Source organism: Ixodes scapularis, unplaced genomic scaffold (genome assembly GCF_016920785.2).
Source record: "Ixodes scapularis isolate PalLabHiFi unplaced genomic scaffold, ASM1692078v2 ptg001339l_1___fragment_2___debris__unscaffolded, whole genome shotgun sequence".
Classification (NCBI taxonomy): domain Eukaryota; kingdom Metazoa; phylum Arthropoda; class Arachnida; order Ixodida; family Ixodidae; genus Ixodes; species Ixodes scapularis.
This window is the reverse complement of record NW_024610138.1, coordinates 71,687-86,397: the sequence shown is the minus strand read 5'-3', so window position 1 is coordinate 86,397 and position 14,711 is coordinate 71,687. Positions and strand designations below refer to the sequence as shown.

The 14,711-nt window shown below is 43.8% G+C and overlaps 1 pseudogene; it reads left to right on the top strand.

Moving 5' to 3' along the window:
- The first annotated feature begins 245 nt into the window (after positions 1 to 245).
- LOC120839877 lies at positions 246 to 12,940 on the top strand (annotated as a pseudogene).
- The last annotated feature ends 1,771 nt before the right edge of the window (positions 12,941 to 14,711 follow it).

Genomic DNA, 14,711 nt, shown 5'->3' with positions numbered 1-14,711 from the left:
CTTTTTTTTTATGAAACACTACTGTTGAGTTCGAAAACAAATACATAATTTCATTTGCTTAACATTCTCTTGACATTATTCGCACAGCTTGCACATAAACGTGCTTTGCGAAGTTTGGCTTATTGAGCTTTTAGCCTGAAAGAGGCTGCCCTCTGGCAACGTTAGCCGTAAAAGCGCGCGAAATTGCCAGAGATTTGGCTACCGTGTTTGATGGTTGACGCGCTCGCACCCGAACTTCTCGCACGATGTCTCGTGTTCTAGTTCATTTTAGCGACGACAACACGTATGACCTGGTAAAAAAGAAGACATTCGCGGAAAGCGATTGTTGGTGACCGCGAGAGACAAAGTCAAGGTAAATTGGCGCGGCATGGGGATTTACCAAGCAGTGGTAGTAGACGTTTCAGATAAGTTGTTCTGGTGGTCAAGTTTGCCCGATCTCTTGCAAATACTATATTTTTCTGTAATTTCAGATAATGAATATGACCTATCCCAGGAAATGAACGACCTGATCGCAACTAAGAGCAAGGCCATGGTGCGACAAAAATTTGTCAAAATAATCCTCTTTCTTTTTTTTTGGTTTTGTTTCTTTCGCTTTGATGTAATAGTTGATATAATTTATTTCGCTTGCGAGATAGAAATGTAGAGGCGTGCTGATGTTGGGGTAAGGCTGACGCCCACGCAAATAGTGTGCCCACAACACCGACGCCGCCACAGGCTTCCTAAAAGAAAAGAAATAAAAAACGAAATCAACGGCGTCTGATAGTGTTGTGTAATTTCGTGCTACCGAACATGACAGCTGAAGTACATAAATTATTCCTTTGGAATTAATTTACTGACCACGGCTCCGAGGCAAAACTGTGGCCTACGGGTCTCTAGTTTACGGGTTTGAAATCTGGTTGAGGTACCCGCACTGTAACGAAGGCCCATTGCAGAAAGGCGTCGTGAAACTCAGATTTGGGTTGCACGAGATGCACTTTGTTTTTCGGGCACGTAAACTCCGAAATTTATCTCTTTTATTGACCACGGCGGACCCTGACCCGACAGTTCTTAGTTATCTTTTTAAATATTCTTCTTAGCTGGCACATTAACAATGCAAACGTGATTTATAGCTGATCGTCATTTTATGCCATATCATTTTTATATATCAAGAAATTAAAGACATCTTTGCTCTATCGGCAACTTGCGCAACACATTCGTTACTTCAATATTTGAACGCAAAATAATTTATTTTATTTAGCGTTTCCGGGCATACTTCAACGCCTGCAACCCCTGCCTTGAACTGTGTTCTATTACATTTCAGGCGCATCCAAAAAGGACACCCTCTGCCCATGTAATGCAGGCCCAAGATCTCTTGAAACCGATAATGGACAAAGGCAGTACTAATGTTTTAAGACGGAAATTGTGGTTTTAGGGAAAGAAAACAAACAGCTGAAGAGGGAGCTGAGGAAACGAAGAAGTATGTGGATTGTTGATGAATATATATTTAACTTTTGGTAGGCCTTGATGGGCTTGTAAGACTGCCACAGCATATCTAAGGAGCCTGCTCCACGGTGCCAGCTGTTTCCTTTTAATTATATACTAATGGTGATAATACTTATTTTTTCACAGTTCCGATAAGCAGCCTGATGGGGCACTATAGAGGTTTCTGAGATCGTCGATTCAAGGTGGTAAATCATTCTATGTGATGTAAGCATACTAAAAATCCAGAAATAACAGCCATGCACAGTCTATTTCCCTATTAAACATGTGTCCAAAAGTGTGCAACACTTCCCTTTTCTGCGATATATCACAGAACACTGGAGGGTGCAGTGAGTGCATCCGAACAAAACCGAGCGACGAAGATGCTCGTCTGCCAATCGCGAGCGCTGGCAGATCCAGCGCTGGCCAATCGCGAGCGTTGATCCGAGCGGGAACTGAAATCAACGCGCATGCGGATTGAACCGCACACACGCTGCTTCTCCAATTTTTTTTTACGCTGTGTAATTTCTTATTTTAAGAGATAGAAATACTACACATTGTAATCGCATTCCACGTGGGATAATAATTCGCACGCAGGACCCGCGGCATTGAGAAAGAAAACGTCTTCCACAAGTGTTGACGCAAACGCTCAGAGGAGCAGACGAGCAGGCACATCGCTTTCGCGGAAGGAACGTGAGGAGAAAGCATTGTCCGCGTCTATTACTATCGCCACGGGTACAATAAGCGGTTTTGTTTTCTGAAATTTTGAATACATACTAACTGGCACCTGCCACATTATGTAACAACAAAAAGAAGCGTCTTCAAAAACCTCTTTAGTGCCCCTTTAAAGCATCCTCTGCTGTGCGCTGAAAGTGCTCAAATGAGAACGATAGCAAGCAAGAGATATCAACAGAAATGGGGACTAATGCCATGATATATCTGAACGCACTTAGGTCTAACAGGCAATTTTCAAGTCAGTTTTTTTCTAGATCGAACAATAGTTTATAAATACCTCGGATGTAATATATTAATTCAATGTAATATATTAATCTTTTTGAAATTCTTCTCCTATGACAGTGTCATCAATTAATGCAACTGTGTATTAACTAAGTGAACAGCACCGCCATATTTAAAGGATGTGCTTGTACACAGCAGGACACATTTAGCGTAAACACGACATCGGCGCTTTCTCGCATTTTGCTCAAGTGTGGTGTTCACGAGCATAACATTCAACTGCTTAGGCCGACGACCTAAATGGGCACTCGCCACAACAAAAGTAATTTTCATGACAACTTTTAAAATCTAAGAGAAAAACAACGAAAACCAGCGATTGCTTGCTCGCACTGAGTGTTAGCCTTGTGTACTTTCCTGCAGTTTCCACGGAACATCAATTATTGAAATTTATAAGGAAGCCCAGGGAACGACAATGTACTTATACTGTTAGGGCCCAAAAATGTGATCTTCCCTGAGAATCTGAACATGTGAACGTCACGCTCACCTTTCAGTGCAAATTGTGTAAACTTAGACTTAAAGAAATAAAGAGCGCTCTGCGGGAGTGAAGTTAACTGTATGATGTTAGCAAGCGTCTTGCGGAAGTGCACGTTTTTTTTTTATCGCACCTTGTTATTTAATTTAGTAAGGCTAATTAGGTAACTTTTTCCATATTCGTTTAAGGATCGAAGTTTGAACTGGAAACTTGTAGAGTGCATTGAGAAACACCCAATTGAAGTGTTTTCTACATAGTATGCTTTGCGTGCTTTTTTTTTTTTCAGCTTTCAAAATACGCCTGCAAAATGCACAAAATACTGCAACAAAGTGACGTGTTGGGCTAGTTGGTTTGAGATGAACATCTTGGAACATCAGAAACTTGAACAAGAGCAAAGGAACAACCACGACACGAAGTCGCCGTCCTGTCGTGTTTGTTCCTTTACTCTTGTCCAAGTTTCTTTCCCGCTGTTTATTCCCAAGATGTTCAACACAAAACACTACATGACAATGCGCTCCCCCTATTATATTCTCTAAAGGCCGGAAAAAAGTACCACGCCAAGCGCATCATGCTGCAAACAGCTTTTATGGGTGTTTCTCAGTGTGCTCTAAAACTTTACAATTCACACCTCAGCCCTTGAACAAATATAGAAAAATTTAGTTAATTACTCTTAATTAATTAAATAACCAGGCGCACTAAAAAATCCGGGCACTCTCGCAAGTCGCTTGCTCTGAACATGCAGTTAGTTTCACTTCCCTCAAGGCACTCTATTTTTTTTAAGTTTGGAGAAAGTTATTTGGCGCGACCTGTATATTTGTCTACTCATCCACTGGGCTCCTTTTGCTGTGAGTGATTGGTCTCTGCCGGCAATAAAGCTAGGTATAGAAGCACGGGTGCCACACTTGGGTAGTAATTTATTACAGTCATTGAAATACTGCAATCTAATTACTTTTTCGAGCAATTTGGAACCTAATTCACTACATTGACAAAAGTAATTGTAATTGTAGTCTAATAACTTATAGTACTACTATTAGCAAAATTTGGAATAATTATTACAACCCTTTTCATGATTTCGTCCAACTTTAACTCAGCTCTATGGAGTCACCGAGAGTAAAAACTGCATTGGTTATCTGCCTGGTTGTCCAAGCAGTAGCCAACCAGGACAATTAACCTGGGACAACCTCAATGTATTTCCTTCTCTGACCCCTTCTCTCTCTCTCTTCTATCAGCTTCCAGGGCATTCAAAGCACAAAAACTGCCTGTGTGTTGATTATGTAAGCACAGCTTAACTGTCAAAGCACAAACGTGGCACCCAGGACATGCCTACATAAAAAACGCAAGAAAGACGAAGAAAGATCTCAAAAACAGGTCCCCAGCAGTGCGACCGCGTCATGTTTCTGTTTTAATTAGGCCAGTGAGCCAACGTTTTCACACACACATTCCTGATATTTGTGAAATTAAGGGAAGGGAGCGCAAACTTGCCAATTAGATAATCGCCTTTGCCTTTAGCGGCCACGCGTGTAGTGACTAAATTTTAGGCAGTCTCTGACATCATACGGTTACACCATATTATCAAAATGGATCGGCAAAGCGGGAAATTAAAATATGCTCAGAATAACATGATATAAAAATAGTGATTTTGATTTTTCGTGTCATAGGCAGAAACAGAAAACAGATAGAGGTTATTCTAGGTCTGTACGTTGATTTATCTAAGACTATTTCATCTTATTAATCATAATACTGTATTGAAAAGATAGAGCACTAGGGTATACGTGGATCTGCACTAAAACTACGAAACATATTTATAATAGAATTATCAACAGAAACGAGACCAGAGTCCCCCAAAGGAGCTTGTTTGGACCATGTTGTTTGTAATATTCATACATAATATAGTACGCTTAAAGGGGCGTTTCTAAGATTGTCTGCTCTTGGTGTTAACTCAATCTACGGGCTCTAAGCATCCTAAGAATAAAAAGAAATTGAGCTCATGCGACGTTTTTTTCCCTGCTAAAAATGGGATCTACGATTGGGACGCGCCCCTTCCCTAGAGGAACTTTCTGCTCAGAAAAGGCGGGGGATGATCCAGCCAAGGCGGCGGCGGCGTAACGACACTGCTCGTCGGCCATCCGTGAGCAACCGTTCCCACAGCAGTTGATGCCGCGTCGTCCGCTATTAGAACGGTGGCTCACGGTTGGCTGACAAGCAGTGTCGTCACGATCCCATTTAGAGGCTCCTGAATTCGTGAAAGTTCTTGGTTTCTTTTTTACTGAATCACATTCTTGAACTGAATATGTCGAGTATCAGACGACTAAATGCGACTAAACATAGGCCCAGAACGCATGTAAGCCGTTATATCGGATCAGGCACATAGCCAGGATTTTGTTTCACGGGGAGTGGGGCCTTGCTCATGACAAAGGTCATAGATTGGGAAGGGGGGAGAATTTTAGTGCACAAAATGCTATCGGTTGAAGTCGCGTAGCTCAAAGGAAACCAGTTGTGAAGTTAACGCATTACTTTCTAAAAGGAATTCGTAAATGTAAAGAATTAGTTTTTGCACAGTAGCAATTCTAATTGTACCTAACTATATTTGGAGCGAAGTAGTTGTAATTGTAATTTAAATACTTTTACGAAGTAATTTACCCAAGTTCTATGGGCACTTCTTATAGTGAAAGGTACTTTCAATAAAAAGCAGTGTTAAAGGCCAACCAACAAGCAGAGCGGGAGGTTCGTTTCGATTTCTCCTTTCCACCCGAAAGAGAGGGAGAGCCCTCTTCTCGGTGAAGGTTACCTTCCAGACCTGCTTCCCGGGAGAGGAAGGGGGGGGGGGGGGGGGGGGGGAGAACGTGAGGAGGAATTGAGCGAAGGACATTGGGAAAGGGTCTTCTTCCCGCAGAAGGTGCTCCATGCGCGGCGGGCCTCAAGTAAACATGATGTATATTGACTTTCACTATAGTTGTTTGGAAAAGTTTTTTTTTTTCGTTTATGACAGCTGCAGACGAATACCTGGAGCGGGCTGAAAAGATACTGAGCGCAGTCGCACGTTTCCAGACCCTCTGCATTGCCCAGGGAGAGGACGTCACTTTTAGTGGAAATGATGTCATAATACTGGATAAGTCAGGCACTAATTCAGAAAGGTAAGTTCTTTGTTTGATCCCCGCCTTGGAAACAGATGTGAGAGCTCATGCACTCGGAGAGGAAAATTACTTTTCTCTTTTCTGGGATGGAACAAAGCAAAATCGACAGGCAGTTTCCTCCTCTCTGCTTCTTTGTCAGTCTGTAATGTCTCAATCTGCAGGTCCGCAGCGTAAAAAATACGTTTAGGCTATGCCACCTTGCTCTTCTGCAAGAAAAGCACTTCCATTTAGTATTTGGTACGTGCTTGAACACTATTTTTTTACGTGCAGAAGTACCAGGAGCGCCAATGCGGGGCCCGGTTCAATTTCGCCCACCTGTTATCCCTCTTGCAGACACAGTCACAGATGTGGACCTTAAAGAGACCAGTGTGCCTCGTCTTCACCAAACATTGTTCTCGGAACTTTGTCAGGTGGAGTAGAATCGCTTATTATCAGTGTTTCTTGCACCCTAATGCAAACTGCAGAAGTTCACAGTACACTTTCGTTTGAAAACCGCTCACGTGCGAGTAAGTTTCCTGCTCTTGCCCAACATATTTAGCAGCCAAGTGGTCAGATTAAACAAAGGTCCGGAGCTGCGAGACGAGCTACAACCAGACAGACCAGATGGCATGGCGCTGCGGCAGGAGCCACAAGGCGTGCCACAAGAGCCAGAGAAGCTAGAAGACGTGCCACAAGAGCCAGAGGAGCTATAAGACGTGCCACAAGACCCTCCACAAGACTATCGCTCACTTGAACACTCCCCATAAGAGCATCTAAAAGAACACCCCCCAAAGCCACCTCCACCCCCACCCCCACAACAGTACCCTCCGCAGTGCCAGTTTCGGCACAAGAAACATGACAACATGATACGTATGTAGGAACGCTTTAGGATGTTAGCATTCATGTTTCAAAAACTAGTCTTCAATTTACACCATGGGCACGCCTTAGCAAGGCTTCAACGACCTACACACACCAGCAGCAAGATTGTGGCTCCCAGAGGCCTTATTTAGGAACCTGTATAGGATCCAGAACATCTGTTATTTTGTGTTCTTTGCTCATTGCATGTGTGGAGATTTCTCCATTGCCTGGAGATGAGCGCCAAAGAGACGGGGACTACTATCCTTATCTAACAAAGCCACAGAAGGCTCACTGATGCACTTATCAGCCTCTCTTGTTTTGATAATGAATGCTTTGTGAATTTCTCTTGTGGATTTATGCAGCGGCCTGTTTGGCCGCTGCATAAATGATAACGCGAGAGAGCACCCGACAACTATCAAACAGGCGCCATCAGGGCATTTAGCTGTGCATTGTGATTGATGCACTCATCAGCCCCTCTCGTTTTGATAATGAATGCTTTGTAAATTTCTCGGCTTGTTTTTTTTTTTTTTTGCTGTGTCGTCCCAAGATGGTTGTGTTTCACAACAATGGGCTGCACGGGCACCAATTACAATGCACAGCTAAATGCCCTGATGCCATCTGTTTGATAGTTGTCGTGTGCTCTCTCGCGCGATCATTAATGCAGCGGCCTGTTTGCCCTACATAAGAGCACAGCTGCTTAAACAGGCCGCTGCATAAATAATTGTGCGAGAGAGCACGCAGCAACTATCAAACAGGCGGCGTATGGGCATTTGGCTGTGTATAGTGATCGATAACCGTGCAGCTTGTTGTTGTCCAACACTACCACTTTGGGACGACGCAGCGAAAAACCAGACAGAGAAATTCACGAAGCGTTCATAATCAAAAACAAGAGGGGCTGATAAGTGCATCAGCGAGCCTTATCTGGCTTTGTTAGATAAATAACTTTTATATTTAGGAAAAGAGTGGGGACACGCTGGAAGTGAGATGGTTTTATTTAGGTATTTAAGTATTTGTGTTTTCTAATAAACTCTCAGTTGCGAGTGCGCCCCGTGTTGTCGTCTTCTTAAATTGTCCCCGTCCCTTTTGTGGTCATTTCCACTTATGAACCAACTAGCCCAACTAAACATTTTGACTTTATTGCCTTGTCCGCATCTGGGTAATCGTTTGTGTATAAGTGGGTCAACTTAAGGCGTCTGTGACAGCAATGGATGCGGTTAGCGAACTCTACTACTGCCGGCCAGCACCTGTGCCTGGGCATGCAGTTTTGGAACATAACTTAACAACCTCTGTTTTCACCTTGGTTGCACAGAAGCACCACCTAAAGGTTGTTTTTATTGAGGATAGCTATATGCATTAAATAAATTCGCAGTTTACTTTCATGCTGTACGCTCTTGGTGCGGCAATTAAAAATCGGATCAAAACTTAAATAAACTATTTCCTGCTAGTTCTTGTCGGAAGACTCTGGGATGCCTGACGCTGCAGCGTAAAAGCTGAAACATGTCGTCTTACCGGAAGCTGGGCAGCGCGAGCTCCATCTACGACGAAGTGAGCAGAGTGCGCTCTATCAGTGTGCGCTGGAAGTGAGGTATGGTCATTTCATTTAGTTGGAGTGTGCGCTGTGATGGCTGGAGCGCACTCAAGCGCCTTAACTTAAAGCGCCCAACAAAGGGAGGCACTATACCATAATATCACAGACATGAGTGATACTGTAGAGCTGCTAATGTTTGCAAGCTACTCATTTTCGCGACCTTTACGAATGAGAAAATTCACTAAATTTAAAGGCCAACCTATAACAGTTCTGTGTTTAAAAGAAAAAAAAAACACTTGAGTCATCCTCATTTGGCCTGGAAAATCACGAATACCAAATTTATTTTTAGACTGGATGCCTGGAGGAGCCATAAAACCATTCAGAAAGTAGAGCTGAAGCCCCGCCTTACGCGGCATAAAAGCATGAGGGGGAAATATTTAAAGAGGAGCGGCATCACGACAAGGGATCCTTGGAATCTCCGCAAGGCGTACCTGATTGATCAAAAAAGCATTTGTTGTTCGTCTTTTGCTACCAATGTTAGCTCCCATGCTGGGTCTGATAAACGGAAGGTTAGTACTGCTACCACTGTTTGTATAAGTTTTAGTGAACGTTGAACACTCGTGAAGGGTTGCGGCGGAAACTAGGCATCTGTAGCAAACGATGCGCTAGTTGGCGAGAACAGAATGTGCTGCACTGGATGACGCTGTGCACTTGTGAAGCGCCGGATCGCGGCAGTGTACATTGCTTGCCTTGTCGTCTGCTCGGTCGGGGCTGCTGAGGTCGCTGTTAATTCCAAACAAGATTTCTGAGCTTACATAAGGCTCCAAAACGAATGAAATGTTTTAATAACACATGTATATGATGTTCACATATTTCCATGTAAGTAAACATCCAGTAAGTAAAAACATGTGATGTTCTTTTATATTCTTTGCATTCGCAAGCGTTTGCCGCTACTCGCTGCTAGTCATCGAGAGATGGCGCTCGAGCTTCGCTTCCCAGCTGAAATCGCTTGACGTGACGTCCCGCCCCAGCAAATGTTTATGATATTTCTTCGCATTGATGTTTCTGGAGGAAAAGCTGTTCCGATTCGAATTCACAGGATACAAATGTGCTGGAGTTTATCTCTAGATCATTCTTCTCTAAAACCTGTTTAGCTTCTCTTTAAAGGGCAGCTCCTGGTTTGGTGCTTTTCAACAGTACATATTTTTTAATGACAGGAATAAACTGCGCCGGGAAATATGTTAATTTCACTAAAAAACATTTGCTGAGTGTTTAAATCGAAATTGAAGTCCACATCGAAACCGAAACCATTTTGCAACTCGAGGTGGCCACCATTTTGAATAGCTGGGGCCATGACGTCACATATTGTGTTCACGGTAGCTAGAATGCTGGAAGAACTGCTGCTCCAGGTATTATCGCGTCGAGTGCAATTCCACTGGATTAGGAGAGTAAAGAGGCGATTTAGATTTGTTCGCGGTCTGCTGCTCCCTTATGGTGGCCAGTGTCGCCACCGTGAAAAAGACTGGCAGAATGCTATGCAGGGAGCTCCTGGCTCACAATATGTGACGTCACAGCCCCAGCTATACAAGATGACTGCCACCTCGAGTTCGGTGTTGCCTGTAGAGTGGTGGTGGGGACGTGAGCGCATCAGTTTCAAGAATAATTTTTTCTCAGAAATGTACACCTTTCAGTTGAGTTACTTTATGCACATGCTCATGGGATAACAGATGGTGCAACCTTAATAGAAATCTGTGATCACAGAAACTTCGGCGGAGCTGTCCCTTAAGAGCACACGAAATCTTTTGGTTTGTAAAGGCTCGCATTCCGTCCTCTAAATTCGTAAAATTTAATGGCTGTGAATACATCCATTGTGCCTGATTCGCGAAAAACGTGGGACCGTAAAAATGAAGGATTTGACACTACTTCGTATTATTACAGGCTGTGGAACTTTTGGCGGGGTCTGAAATTTTCCTCCCTCAATTGAGCCTCGCAGCAGTGAGACGATGTAAGACTGCCCCCAGTATGGCACTGGTGCTGCTAACCACCATTTTTACGAACGAGGCGCTCCTTGCGTGCTCCAAGGCGGGACACGGTGCACATGGGCTCTTCAGAAGTCAAGACGTCACCCGTCCGGCTCTCAACCAGACAGGAGTCGACGCCATTCTAGGTTGATATTCTTAAGTGGTTTTAATACTATTCATAAAAGGTGCCATTTTAGACTAAATTAATAGGCACACTTTTGGATATATGCCAGTTGGAGTAGCCAGAGGAAATTCTACAAGGTTCCGCTTAATTATAAAACCAGTAGAATTTCCTAGGAGTGCTACCTAGGTGGTGCCAACATAGAGCAAGTGCTCACGTGCTTTCACTGATCCTTTCCAGCAGGTGTTCTTGAAATTAGAGTTACATTTTCTTTTGTTTCTTACATAAAGGCTTCTGTACAAAAATAAACCACTGCATAGAATGCTCCTGGCCTGCATAAGAAAACGTGAAGAGAGATGGGCATAATATATAATCCTGGTTGTTTCAAAGTTTATAATGAAGAACAGCTTGCCAACCTGGGGCGCAGACCCAGTAAAGCTGATTAAGGGCCTTGGCACTCGCTTGAGCGAGCTCAGAGCACAAGCATACAAGCAAGGTGCAGTGTTTTGCTATATAGATCACCTTTAATTTTATAATCACTATTGGTGGAAGAATTGGAATTCTTCTCTGCTTATACGTTCTTAACAACACCAATATGTGGCGTGCTATATATCATATTACAAGATATTCCCTCCCCAAAAGGAAGGCAGCTGGCGTGAAAACAGGCAGTGGGCTAGTTCTTGTTGCGCTACTGGAAGAATTATTAATTTAAATTCGGTATGCATTCAACCCAACAACGTAAAGGAGCTTAGAGTGATAAACCGGCAGCTGAAGGTGATCCCCCTTTCCGGCCACAGCCATGCATTTTTTTTACTCGTACATCGGTTCACCAAATGCATGAAACTATGGCCAAGCGATGGCAGCACGCAGTGTGTGTCGGAGTAGTCTAGGGTAAAACCACTGAATGTTTCCAGAACAGCAAAACTACCAAAATTTGTTTCAAAATCACGCCGTGGCACTCCAGTCGAGCGTCAACCAAGTTCGTCAGCATGACGGCCCTTTGCCATGACTGCTTATGCCACGACTGTGCTTGTGCACATTCTCTTCATCAATTTTTTTTAATGCGAAAGCATTAACTGGTTCAGTGGAGCGAGCTGACGTCATCAGTTGGAAGCGCGAAAATGGGTCCTAGTTTCCGTGCGCCTTCGGTTCCATTGGCTGGTGTGCGTCGACGGGGCTCCCATTGGCCGCTGCGCCACGGCCTCCGAGATCCCGAAGCGCGCGCGCGCTAGTACGTAGCAGGCAACAAAGGGAGCGGACGAGCAGACGACAAAGGAAGCGGACGAGCGGCCTTGCATGCTTTTTCTCTCTCCATCAATTAAAAAAAGATTGCGCTGCTCACCTGCACCTTCACCTCCACTTCCTCATTAAAATTATTTTTCTTTGCTCTAGGTCGTTGCACGCCTTTGGTCTCGCTCGTTTGCTCTCTCGCGCCTTGGGAATCACCCAAGTCCAGGAGTAGGCCTGTATAGGTCAAGCGATAGGTTTTACATACAATTTTCAGTTATTCTGGTCTATTCGTTTCACGTCAATACTGACGACTTCGGCTATGTCGCCACCGATATCGGTCAGTCAAAACGCCTGGGCATAGTTCAAGCTATGCTCAATACTTGCTGCAAGTGGGCGCCGTTGGGAACATTCTGTGGCTCTAGTTCCAGCGACGGCCAAACTGCGGCTCGTGAGCCACATGCGGTTCTTCGTGTGCGCAAGTGCGGCGCTTGTGATAACAATATCATTATGACCAAAAACTAAGGTTGTTTATGCAAGAATGCCCTTGTGCAACACGCAAAAGGGCGTAAAGTTACTGTGTTCAAAGCCGTGGTATGGGTATTCAATGTGAAAAAAAAAAAACATAAAATCAGCAGTCGGAAAGGTTTGCAGATCAAAGATACGTAACCTGGATCTTAAATTTCGATAGCTTATTTGATTCTTTTACAGATGACAAGTAGAGGCAGCGTGTTATTTGTGCACAATTTAGCATGAAATATTCTGGCAAAGATGGAAGTACTAAATGAAAGGCTGAGCTACACATGCAGTTCAAAGACCTGTGAATTGTATTTAGTGGCTTACCTTTGTCTTATCTATTTTTCTTTCCGATGAAAGCACTTGGCAGACACCAATAAGTTATGTGAAACTATGGCACTGTAAAACCATGCTGCTTTTATTCAGGTAAGCTGCGTCATTGCTTTTATTAAGCTACGGCGCAGCGAGTATCTATCATAAAATTCAGAAAACATGTGGAGAAAGACAATAGTCCTGCCATACAAATCAGTGTTGTAATCATTCCAACCAAACAGCTCCCTGATAATTTCCCTGGCCGCTCCTCGGCAATATTAGTCTAGCCACCCCTGCTGAAGGCGGAAGCACTAAGTCCTGCCATCTTTTTGTGGTTGTCATCACATCTGTAGTAAAGTAACCTGATGAGTAGACAACAGAGTGTACTACCTGATGACGCTATGTAGTGTGTGTGCATTGGGGAAGCGGGTTTCATTTCCTGCTGAGGAACATAGTTTAACTTGATTGCTAGCCCTTTTACATCGCTGACTCAAACGAACAATGCCTAAATTATTCAGCACCAAGAAGGTGTAGGTTAAAATCTTATGGTATATTCCTGTTAGCCTAAAGAGCATGCTAATTTATTCGCAATTAGAATGCTAGTGTTGGGCAGTGGTGGTTTATCTTGGAATTTGGATTTCACAAAACAAGGCCCGAGCGAAAGGCAGGACGCTACAGGCCCTATAAGATCACTCTCGCAGCGGTATTTCGAATAGACGGCCGTATTTTTGGAAAAGGAGGACGTGATTGAACGAAGCCGACGAGGCTGAGAAGACATGCCACATCGCGATTCTCATTCGCTCTCCTTTTTGCTTCGTACACTCAAGGAGGAGAAAAACCAGGCCGCTTTCTCTCGCTCTCAACTGCTCCGGGAGAATGTCTACGTCACATTCTTCGCTCAGTCACACATTTCTTTTCTAAAAATGTTGGAAATGTCGCCGTATGAGTGGTGTTTTGCGGTTCTTAGCATCTTGTTAAAAGCTTCTGCTGCCTTATTTTCTGAAATTCAAATTTCAGTTCAGCATCTCTTTAAAGTAGTGCAAGCCAGTATGACCATTTTCTGATCAAATCAAGTAAAAGTTATGTCAGCACATATTGTTTAATTTCTCTGGTTTACCAGAGAAAATTATTCCTGTGCGTAGAAGCAGCGTTTTGCAAATATGCTGCAAATGAAACCAGCACACACGGCATGTGACTTCAATGCCTGCGACCAACAAAATTCTAAGGAAATTTTGCATGTGACCTCTCATATCCAACAATTTTTTAGGTAGTTGGTATGACTGCTTTTATCTTGTTGAAGCTGCTCATGCTGTTTGTAGCATTATCTGAAATACTTTTATAAAAATGTTTGCCCTATATATTGTCACGAATGGCAATTGATGAGGCGATAATAAATGGAGAAACAAAACGTTTAATGGGGCGAACTTGTCCCCAAAAATAAAAAGGGAACAGAAGAAAGCAGAGCACCGCGGGCGTCGAAGTCGACGTGACAGCAGAGTCGAACGCTCAGGCGAAAACTGACTCCGGTTCAGTCAGTCAGTCAGAGTATTGGGAGGAGGAAATCATCGCTATTAGATAGCGCGGCGTTGCAGTTTGGTCGCCGCTCCCGCGCTCCATTTTACTTTGAGGGGACCTGTACATGCGTGAGCTTCTGGAGTAATCGGCGTAGAATGTTCGACGCTTAGAACATTCGGACCTCGAACACGCAACAAGATACCCGAAACTACCGGAAAATTAAATTGCAGGAATAACAAAAGATGCGTCGCTCCCAGGAATCGAACCCTGGCTTTTCGCGTGGGAGGGAGGCGCGATAACCATTAGGCCACGCGCGCGCTGCCTCGTTGGTCAGTTGCGCGCGCGGCCATATCTCATAACGAAATTCAACCAAAAGTCATGCCAGATGAGCTGGTATATGTTCATAGTAGATGCCAGCGACAATTGGAACTAATAGCCCTACCGAAAAAAACCAGTTTAAGGTGGATTATGGAACAGGAAAATCTAACTGGATTTCTAGCTTGAAACCTGAAATCCAGTTTGTAGACAATGGTCTGCAAACTGGAATTCAGGTTTC